The following is a 9,807-nucleotide window of genomic DNA, read 5'->3' on the forward strand; positions in this document are numbered from 1 at the left end:
CACACACACACACACACACACACACACCCCACAAGAGTTGAAAGAGACTTTAAAGTACCACAGCAAAGATGGTGGACAAGAAATAGAGCAGTAAAAAGGACGGAGTGGTCACACCTTGGTGTTAACGATATTTCCGCAACTCCTCCCATGGCTTCAGAGTCTCCCATAGACTATCTCAGTTGGTCCAGTGAAGCAGGCAGACAAGTATTTTGAGTGTTTTTTGTTTTGTTTTCTGCAGAACTGGAGGTGGAAACTTCAGCAAGTGCTCCACCACTGAGCTACACCCCAAACCCAGACAGTGATTTTGATTCGCATTTTATAGGTGAACCAAAGGCCACACTGTGTGAAGCTAGGGCCCAGTGGGAGAGCCACGCGTCCCTTTCCATGAGCCATTCTGCCCTCACTTCCAGTCAGTCAAATGCCAGAAGAGAAAGGAGCACTCCACTGCCTGCCAACACAGCCTGGGCAGGCCACAGAGGCTCCCCCTGTGCCCGTGGTAATAGAGCCAGGAGGAAACAGCTATCAAGAGGTGGGCAGGTGGAGAATGGTGCAGTTTGGTACTATAGTATAAAAGGATCCATCATAATATGTTCCATGTGTCCTGGTGGATTTCTGTCGTCTCCTTCAGCACAGCAGTTTTCTGTTCTCTCTCTTTTTTTTATGTATCAGTTATTTAATTAGGTTCTTAGTAAGAAAGTTAGATCACTAATTTATGAGGATAAATTCCATTTGCCAGAGCAAAAACGAACAGCAGGTAGTCCCAGATCTGAGGAACAGCTTTGATTTTTGCTAAAATCTGTGAGTCCACCGCTTTCTGATCCACCCTGTGCTGCTCTGAAATCTGGTATCTGTCTTTCTTGGTGTCGAAGCTCTCGCCCTCCTGGTGTCTGGGTTTCCACAGCTTCTTCTTGAAGTAAGCATCAGTGAAGTGTTTTTCACTTTGGGGAGTTTCACTTTGCTGATATCAATTTTTGTAGTGGTGTAAATGACAAATTTCTGGTGTGTTCTTCATAGAGGAACACGATTAAGGCTAGGAGGCCCAGTCACAAGCAGCGAGCCACTGGCCAACTGCTTCAGGAAGACCTCTCTCTTGCCTCTGTGATGCCCGGTGAGGATGATCAAGATGGTGCCGGGAGTGATGTTAGCTCGACGTTTCCTCACATGCTGACTGAAGGGCTTCTTGCCGTGGCTCAAGAGCTTTTGGGGTGCATCTTCAGTAGGGTGGTATCTAGGCATTTTTCGAAGATTAACCACCCGGATACCTCCATTCTTGTCTCCACTGACTGGCTTTATGATCATAGCCAAGAACTTTCTCCTTTTTCTTCTCAATGTTTGATTTAGCAGCTGTGTACTTTCTCTTATACAAGGTCTTTCTGTAATACATAGCAGATTGGGCATATCTACCAATTCCTCTAACCAGAACAGGATTTTGGCCACAATGGGGGCTGCCCCTTCTTGGACTTTTTTGCCTTCTTCACCTTACCCTTTTTACCAGTACCACTGGCAGAATCCTTCTTGGCTTCAGGTTTCTACTCCTTAGTGTCTGGCTTCACAGTTTTTTCCCGCCCGCCATCTTGCAAGATGGAAAAGAGAACTAAGTTTCCGACTTCTGATCTATAAGCAATGACAGGAAGTCCAGCCCAGTGGTTTTCATGTGGGCAGAGAGTGAGAGAGACTTCAGAAGGCCGCTTCAAAGCTTGGAGCCAGTTTTGCCCTTGCCTAGAAACTTTATCAAGCTACATGCTCATGCAAAACCCACACACACCAACAGTTTGCAAGTTCTGGCCTTAGACAGGCGTCTGCTCCTGGTGGGTACACATGCCGCACCTGGGATGGAATGCAAGAGAAAAGATGGTTGAGATCAGCCACCCATCTCTCCAGGAACATAGCACAGTGAGTGAGAACAGTCATGGAGCACACACCCAGGGGCCGCAGGCCACGCTGCTGCATTCCTCAGGTTGAGCCGCTGGGGTTTGCTTTCTACGTTGAAATGGGATCAGTAAGTGCATGTGCAGTGGGGTGAGGACCCGCGGTAAACTGCCTGAGTGTTGCACAGAACATAGACCTAGGCTGCATTCCAACTTCCAGAGGTCCTATGCACTTCTGCTATCATAGATAGGTCCTTTCCTCTAAAAAATTAGATTTTACAACTATGTTGTAATAAACACAAACATATTAATATTATTTATTAATGCATCTGCAAACTTTTTTTTTTTTTTTTTTGAGATAGGATCTTGCTATGTAGTGCAGGCCGACCCACAACTCACAGCAGTCCTGCTGCTTCAGCCTCCCAAGTGCTGGTAGTACAGGTGTGTACCACTACAGCTGGCTTAACTTCTGATTATAAATGAGAACATTTTGGCTGGGCATGATGGGGAACACCTGTAGCCCTAGCACTCAGGAGGCTGAAGCAGGAGGATCACCATGAGTGAATTCAAGCCCTGCCTGAGCTACCCAGTGACACCCTGTCTCAAAAACAAAAACAAAAACAAAAAAAGGAAAGAAAAACATTTTGTGTGCCTCCCAAAATATTAAGTGTCTTAGTCTGTTCAGCCTACTATAACAAAGTGTCCTCAACTGGTCAGCTTATAAACAGAAAGAACTTATTTTTCCTACTCCTGGTGGTGGGAAGTCCAAAATGAGGGTACCAGCACAGTCTAGTTCTAATGAGAGCCTTCCAGGTTACAGTCTGCTGCTGTCTCACTGTACCCTCACAAGGCAGAAATCGGGTGAGAGTGCTCTTTTTATAAGGGCACTAACTCCATTGATGAGGGCTCCATCCTCATGATCTCCCAATGGCTTTCCTTCAAATACTATCATACCAAAGGCTAGAATTCCAGCGGATTAACTGGGGACACAAACATTCAGTCCAAGGCAGCACCTAAGTACTCTCTGCCTAATGAGAAAAGTCAGGCCCGTTAGTTACCTGAAAAAGAATCCCGTGCTCCCCTGCTGCCCCCCTGGGCTCAGAATGACCACACAACAGGCCACGTGGTCAGAAGGGTGACTCACAGCACAGCCTCCCCAAGAGGCAGTGGGCTGGCTCCGGAAGCCAGGGCGATCACTGCTTCTGCTCTGGCCCCTGTGCTGACCTGGAGTGCAAGGCCAGTAGCCACCTTCCCCTGCCAGGAGACCGCTACAGAAACCAAGTCATCACACTGTGTGCCACGTCTTCTCACAGCCCTTCCCATGTGTTGTCTGGTCCTTTGAAGGATAGAAACACAATTCTACCCCTTTCACAGCTAGAGAAACTGAGGCCTAGAGAGTCATAGGGGGAGTGGTGCTTTGTAGATTTCACATGCATGATCTCATTTGATACATTACCTTGGCCAGGTGACAGACACTTTGAACCTCATTTTAAAGACAGGTTTTGAGAGGCCAAGTGACAAACCCTAATCATATGACCAGTAGCCAGCAAGGACAGGACTTAAACTACTGCTTTCTTAGTCCTGAGATAGGCTGAGTCTGTGTATGTGGATCCAGCCGAGGCTCTATATTCCTGGTCTCCTCTACCCAAGGCCACATTTGGCCCTGTGCCCTCGCCCAGTCCCTGTTGTATAGCCTGTACCTCCTTCTGCCCTGCCATGTGGGACACCCAGTGTTTTCTGACTCCAATGGGTCTATTTCCCGCCTGTCTCCTCCGTCACTGAGTCCTGAGCACTCACAGCCCTGTTTCCTATATTTCACACGAGCATCCAGGTCATGGTGTGATAGGCCCTGGATAACAGATGAAGCCTTAGAACATGGCCAGGACCCTTCAGCTGACCTAAAGGAGAGATGCTGGCCACCCTCACCTGAGTACCATTACCCATTCCAGCACTTTAAAAAACCCACTGTGCTAAAAGTTCCAGGAAAATAAGCAAAAGGTGAAGATCCTAAAGACCTTAATGCTTTGGGTTTCCCAGGAAGCTGAGAAAATCCTGGACCACAGCCCACACTCATAGGCCTGGCCCAATTTCTGGGTGTGTCCTGATGCAAACCCCTGTCCATGGCATCCCCCTGTGCTACTGCGACAGCAGCATCTGGCTCAGGCCCTCAGTGGTGCCCATGCAGGTCCTGCTCACCCTCACTTTCCAGCCCTGAATAGAGAGGGCCACTACTCCCATCTTTCTAGAATAATCCAGGTAGAAGCCAGTGCCAAGGCTTAATGAGGAAAACCATGCTGGAGCACTGAAAACAAACTTGCTCTATTGCATTCCCTTAAACAACAAAAGCTGTGCTAAAGCTGTGGATGGCCCAGTTGTAAGACACTTGTACACAAACACAGATCCTTGCTAGACTGCATGCTCTAAAGCATTTTCTCAGTGGCTTAGAGGGCTGAGCCAACAGTGACAATCTCCACAGTAAATAGTCACACCCACAGAGGCACAACTCAGCACACACACGTGTCAGCCCCAGTAATCACCAGTGTGACTTGCTGTCACTTGGAAGAATTGTCAGCATTTTCAGCTAGGTGCAACATTGTCCCACAGCTTTAAGAAGACCAGCCTCCTGGGCTGAATTGGAAGAAGGCCTCCCATAGAGTCCAGCTCCTTTCCAGGTGTTGTGATCCCCTCCCAGGAACAGGCTCTGCACAGTGATGGCCGGTGTCCTGGGGCCCTCACTCGAGGAGCCCAGTCCAGCACCTCCAGCTCCCTGGTGATCTAAAAGAATGCACAGGGCACAAATGAACCTCAAAGGTGAATGAACTGGGTGAGAGGGAGGCCAAGCGCCCCCCGCATCATCAGTGCCTTTCCTGTTGATGGCACCCCAGGCCTTGGGCTCAGCGCAGGGAAAAGGAGAAGTGGGGGGATTGAAGAGGCTGAAGGAGGATGGGAAGCAGGAAGCGCCCTCCAAGCAGGAAGGGCTTCAGGGTCTGAGCTGGGAAAGCAGTCTCCTGTCCCTCTGTATAGCAATGAACAAACTTAAAATCTCTAGGACTGCAGCCCAGCAGGTCAGCAGACAGGCTGGAGTTAGGTTGTGACCCCACCCAGGCCTGTCTCTGTTGTAAGAAGGGGCAGAGTCTACAGGCATTGAGTCACAGTGGCTAGAGGTACAGGCTGCGTTCCTTCCAGGAAGTTCTCCCCCAGCGCACTGCAAATCAGGGTTATGGCTTTTCTCACCTGAGGCTCCCAATCATTCTCTTATCACTGCCCTGCTCAGTGTGAATGACCCTTGGGGTGTAGATGACAGCCAGCCAGTGACTGTGACCTTGACTTCGTTCCCTCTGAACCCCTGATATGAAACCCAGGGAATAGTGTAGTCCAGGTCCTAAGCGACACAGGGACTTGAGGAGAGAAGAACTGCTGGGCTCCGAGCCTGGTCCTGACAGTAGGGCATGGAGAGAAGGAGGGATTTAGAAGAGACCACATGGGACAGAGCATTCCCATGGGCAGGGATGGGGTGTGCTTAGGGGCCCGTGGTCTTACAACCCAGGGAGGCCTGAGGTGGGTGGGGTGCTCGCTGTGGGTGCCAGGGCCTCGTCCGGGGCAGAAAGCACCTCTATGCAGAGCAGGAGGAGACACCCTTCCTACCTCCAGGGCACCCAGACCTGCCCAGGGCCCTGTGAGCCGGCTCCACCTCTCACCCAACACCCTGATGTGGGACACAACCTGTGCACCATGCCTGGGTGCATCTGCAAGTGCAGCGTGTGCTTGTGTAGCATACATGTGACTCTGCTGGTGCAAGTGGAGTGTGATGTACGGGACTGTGTTGTGTACATGGGGGGGGGCATTCCATAGAGTTGCTGAGTGCAGTCTTGTGAGGTATGTGCTGCACACACGTGTGTGTGTGTGTGTGTGTGTGTGTGCGTGTGCGTGTGTGCGTGCTGTGTGCAGTCTGTGCTGCTGTTCGTAAATCTCCCTGGCTGCTGGGCCTCTGAGCATTGAGGGCAGGGGAGGACAGCCAGAAACTCAGGGTGCTCTCAGAGGAGGGCACAGTGGCCCCCCCTTCACCTGTTCCCTGGGGTCTCACATGGTTCCCACCACAGCTGGAAAGGGGCTGTCATTCCCAGGGGACAGGCAGGCTGCAGTGGCCCTCTGTTCACCAAGCCCTCCCCGAGTCCAGCTGTCCTCAGCTGGCAGGGGAAGGCCTGGACACACAGGAAGGAGGAACCGGCAAGAACGTGCCCCCAAGCCTCCAGGGGCTCACTCCGTGAGGTGCCTGGCTGAGAAAGCCTGTGGCTCACAGGGAGGACCCAGGAGAGCAGGTGGGGTCCACACAGCAGGCCTGTTCTAGAAACCAGCGCTGCACAGGAGGCCACGTCATGAGGGAACAAGAGTCTGAGGGATGCATTAGGGCAGCAAGGGAGGTGACGGTTTTCCCTCTGTAGATCACAGAACGCTGACCCCAAGGGCTCCTGGGACACCCATGGGCCCCACCTGTGGACGCTCTGGGCAGCACGGGTGCCTGCGCCGCCCCTCCCAGGTGCTGCTCTTGCTCTCCACCCACAGGAGTTGCTGGCTCTTCCCCAGCTGCCCCCTAAACTATCCAGGCTGGCAGGGCCTGCAGGCATCCACAGCCACCCTCCCATTTTACAGTTGAGCACGGAGGCCTTCACAGGCAAGGGACCTGCCCAAGGCCACAGTGGCACCTCTGACACCCAGGGTCTGTCCCGTGCAGGTCCCGGCTCAGTCCCTCATCCCCTCACCACCATGCTGGGGACTCAGGCTCAGGCTGAGAGGTTACCATGGCCCCTTACTGGTGGCCCTGCCTGAATGGCAATGTCACACACGGTGACAAAATCATCTCAGCCGACTGAAGAACGAGGACACCCACAGGTCTGCAGTTTAGGGCAGCTGGACAAGTTACTCCACTGCTCTGAGTGACTACTCCTTTAATAAAAGTTGGGATACTAACGTCTGCATTGCAGCCTGTGGGAAGATTCAGACCAACAGGGCACATCCTCTGAGTCCTCCATCAGCAACAGCTCTCCTCCTCCCCACTCACTGGCTTTCCTGCCTCACTCTGTGTGGCTCTAAAGGTATCGGGAACTCCCCAGGACCAGCCTCTCTCCCACTGCTAACCCTCTTTCATGTGAGCTGGTGAGCTAAAGCATCATCTGCACCCCACTCCTGCCGAGCACCACCAGCAGCCCACCACACGGGGGTTAGCCATCTAGCTAAGGACTTGAGGCCAGTAGATGTTCAGGCCCAGGGCACCACCTCCTTCTATCCCCTCCCAGTGTGGCGGAGGAGGCTGGCATAGGAAAGGAGCCACCAAGAGGACCTGTGGGGACTTGGGAGATAGCTTGGAGGTCTAAGTGCCTTGCAAGTATATTCGATCCCCAGCACTGCATGCCATGCTGGCCCCTGACCCCTGGTAGTGCTGTGCCAGGCCTGAAACCAGGCGTAGTGGCACATGTCTGTACTCCCAGTGCTGGGAATGCTGAGACAAGAGGTCTGAGCAGCATAGCAAGACTCTGTACCAAATAAATACATCGAAGATTTTTTTTAAACTTTAAAAAAAAAGAGGACCTGTGGATGGCCACACACCCTGCCAATTCCAACAAGTGGGCTGGTAACCCCTGAAGACCTGGGGACCCTGCCTCCTGGTGTAGCCTAACGAGGTGCCCCAACAGCCTGCCACCAAAGGCTACCTGTGGTCATGTGGATGGTGGCTAAAATTAGAGGCACCACATCACCAGAGAGCTGAACATAGGAAGATTAATCAATCTTCCAGCATGAAGAATGGAAATCCTTGGGGGCCCTGCCCCTTAGCTCAGTTCTTTATGAGGCTGCTTCAACAAAGCAGTCAGGCTCAGGTTGCTGTGGTTCGATCCCCACAACTCCAGCCAGCCAAACCTGCCCTGAAGGCATTCGGAGCAAAAAAATAAAAAAAGAATGGAAATCCGTAGCCTCAGTGAGGGAGGAGGGCCGTGCCACACTGCTGTGGCTTCTGATTGCCACCAGCCAGCTCTCCCGCTCAGGCACCAGGCATTGTCCAGAATGGGGCTGGACATGCACTCACTTTCTATGACTTTCCTGCCTCTTGGAACAGCAAGGCTTCTCATGCGTGTACTCGCTTATGTCCTCATTTATTTGACTTACTTTGGGGTAGATTGTGCACACCCCAGATTTCTCAGAGGGCAGTGTGAGGTTCACCCCCTCTTGATGATTCAGGGTCATTTTCACAACACTAATTAGTAGACTGGGCGGTAATACAGGGTTAGCCTCGGGGATTATCAAGGTATGTCCGTCTGCTTTGCTTTTTAAATTACTGGATCTGCATTTTACAGTTTTCTGCCTCCTCTCTCATCATAAACCTCTTCTCACTACTACCAGGATGCCTGTTGTGGCCTGAGAAATGAGACCACCAAACTTGTCAGAACTGTTTGCCACGTAGGAGCCATGAGGCCCTGAGTGAGGCTACAGGGAAATTTCTGTCAGCAGAGAACATGAGCTTTGCTCCACGCATGGATGCTGTGCACAGCCGTTTCGTCTGCTCAGGAACCAGTTTTGCCTACTTTCTGATCCCCAGTGACATCCAACTCAATATGAAAGGTTTACTGACCCAGAAAGAAAGCGGTGTCACTAGGGGTGACACTCTTAAAGCCTGTGAGGCTGATGGTGGCCATGTCTTCGTCTCCAGGGAAGGAAGCTGAGCCCCAAAGGTCTGTGGTGGGTCACGATCCACAAGTCTACACCACAGGACCTCTGGATTAGGCACTGGCTCCAAGTCCACATCACACCTATCATCAGAGCTATGGGGAAAGGGCTCCCGGGACATGCACAGTGAGGGCTGGATTGGGTGGAAGTCGATAGATCCACTCCTGGTTCCACACTAACCAGAGGGGTCCCCGCAGAAATGCCTGCTTCTTTGAGTCTCCACTTCCTCGTCTGTCAAAGAAAGATGGTGTTTTAGTGTTCATGGTGTGTCCTGTGTGGTGCCTGAGTCCGTCTTTGCTGATTAGCAGAGGAAGAGTGGGGTGCAGGGAGACAGAATGGATAACAGTTGTTCTGCACTCTGGGAGGCTGAGGCAGGAGGATGGAAAGTTTGAGTCCAGCCTAAGAAACTTGGCAAGTTAACAAGATGACACCTCAAAATAAAAAGTGAAAAAGGGCTAGAGATACAGCTCAGTGGGAAAGCCTTAGGTTCAAGCTCCAGTACACACACACACACACACACACACACACACACACACACACGTTGTTCTGTCTGCCTGAGTCCACCTGGGCCCCTAGATTCCCTCAATCCCCAATCTGAGCTCCCTTATGGTGTACCCTATCCCTGATCTAGTTTTTACTCACAGTAACCCACCTAAGAAAGCTTTGGAATTTCAAGTTAATCAGCCAAAATTCTATAGCCCTTGAGGAATAGGTCCAGTAATAAAGGCAAGGCAAGCTGCAGAGGCCAGGCTATTGCCAGGAACAGAGGTCTCACCGTTCATCTTGCATCCTGAGGTTCCACACACAGGGACAGGCCACAGCCCACGAGGACATGCCTATAGGGATGGAAGGGGAGGAAAGAGCCTTCACGAGCGCTGGGAGTGACAAATCTTCAGCCATGTCATCCAGGCAGCTTCTTCTGTGTCCTGGGCTAGTTCTCCACAGCTTTACCCACTTCCTCCACTCCAGGAACTCAGGGCTTCTGGGCTGTAGGTCCTCTGAAATCCCCTGAAGACCCTCCACTCAGGACAGTGGGAGGGAAGGGCAAAGGGAGGATGTAGGCAGCGTGGCCCTGGCACCCCTACCTGCTGGCAGGACAGGCTGCCCAGCAGTGGTGACCCCATATTGCCCACAGCCCCTTCCCATTATGCGGTGCACAGCAGAGGCCCCGTCTGCTTGCTGAAGCCCCTGACGCTTGTCGGAGCCTGAGCTTGGCCACTTT

The sequence above is a fragment of the Octodon degus genome, unplaced genomic scaffold (assembly GCF_000260255.1).
Source record: "Octodon degus isolate 3935 unplaced genomic scaffold, OctDeg1.0 scaffold00003, whole genome shotgun sequence".
Taxonomy (NCBI): Eukaryota; Metazoa; Chordata; class Mammalia; order Rodentia; family Octodontidae; genus Octodon; species Octodon degus.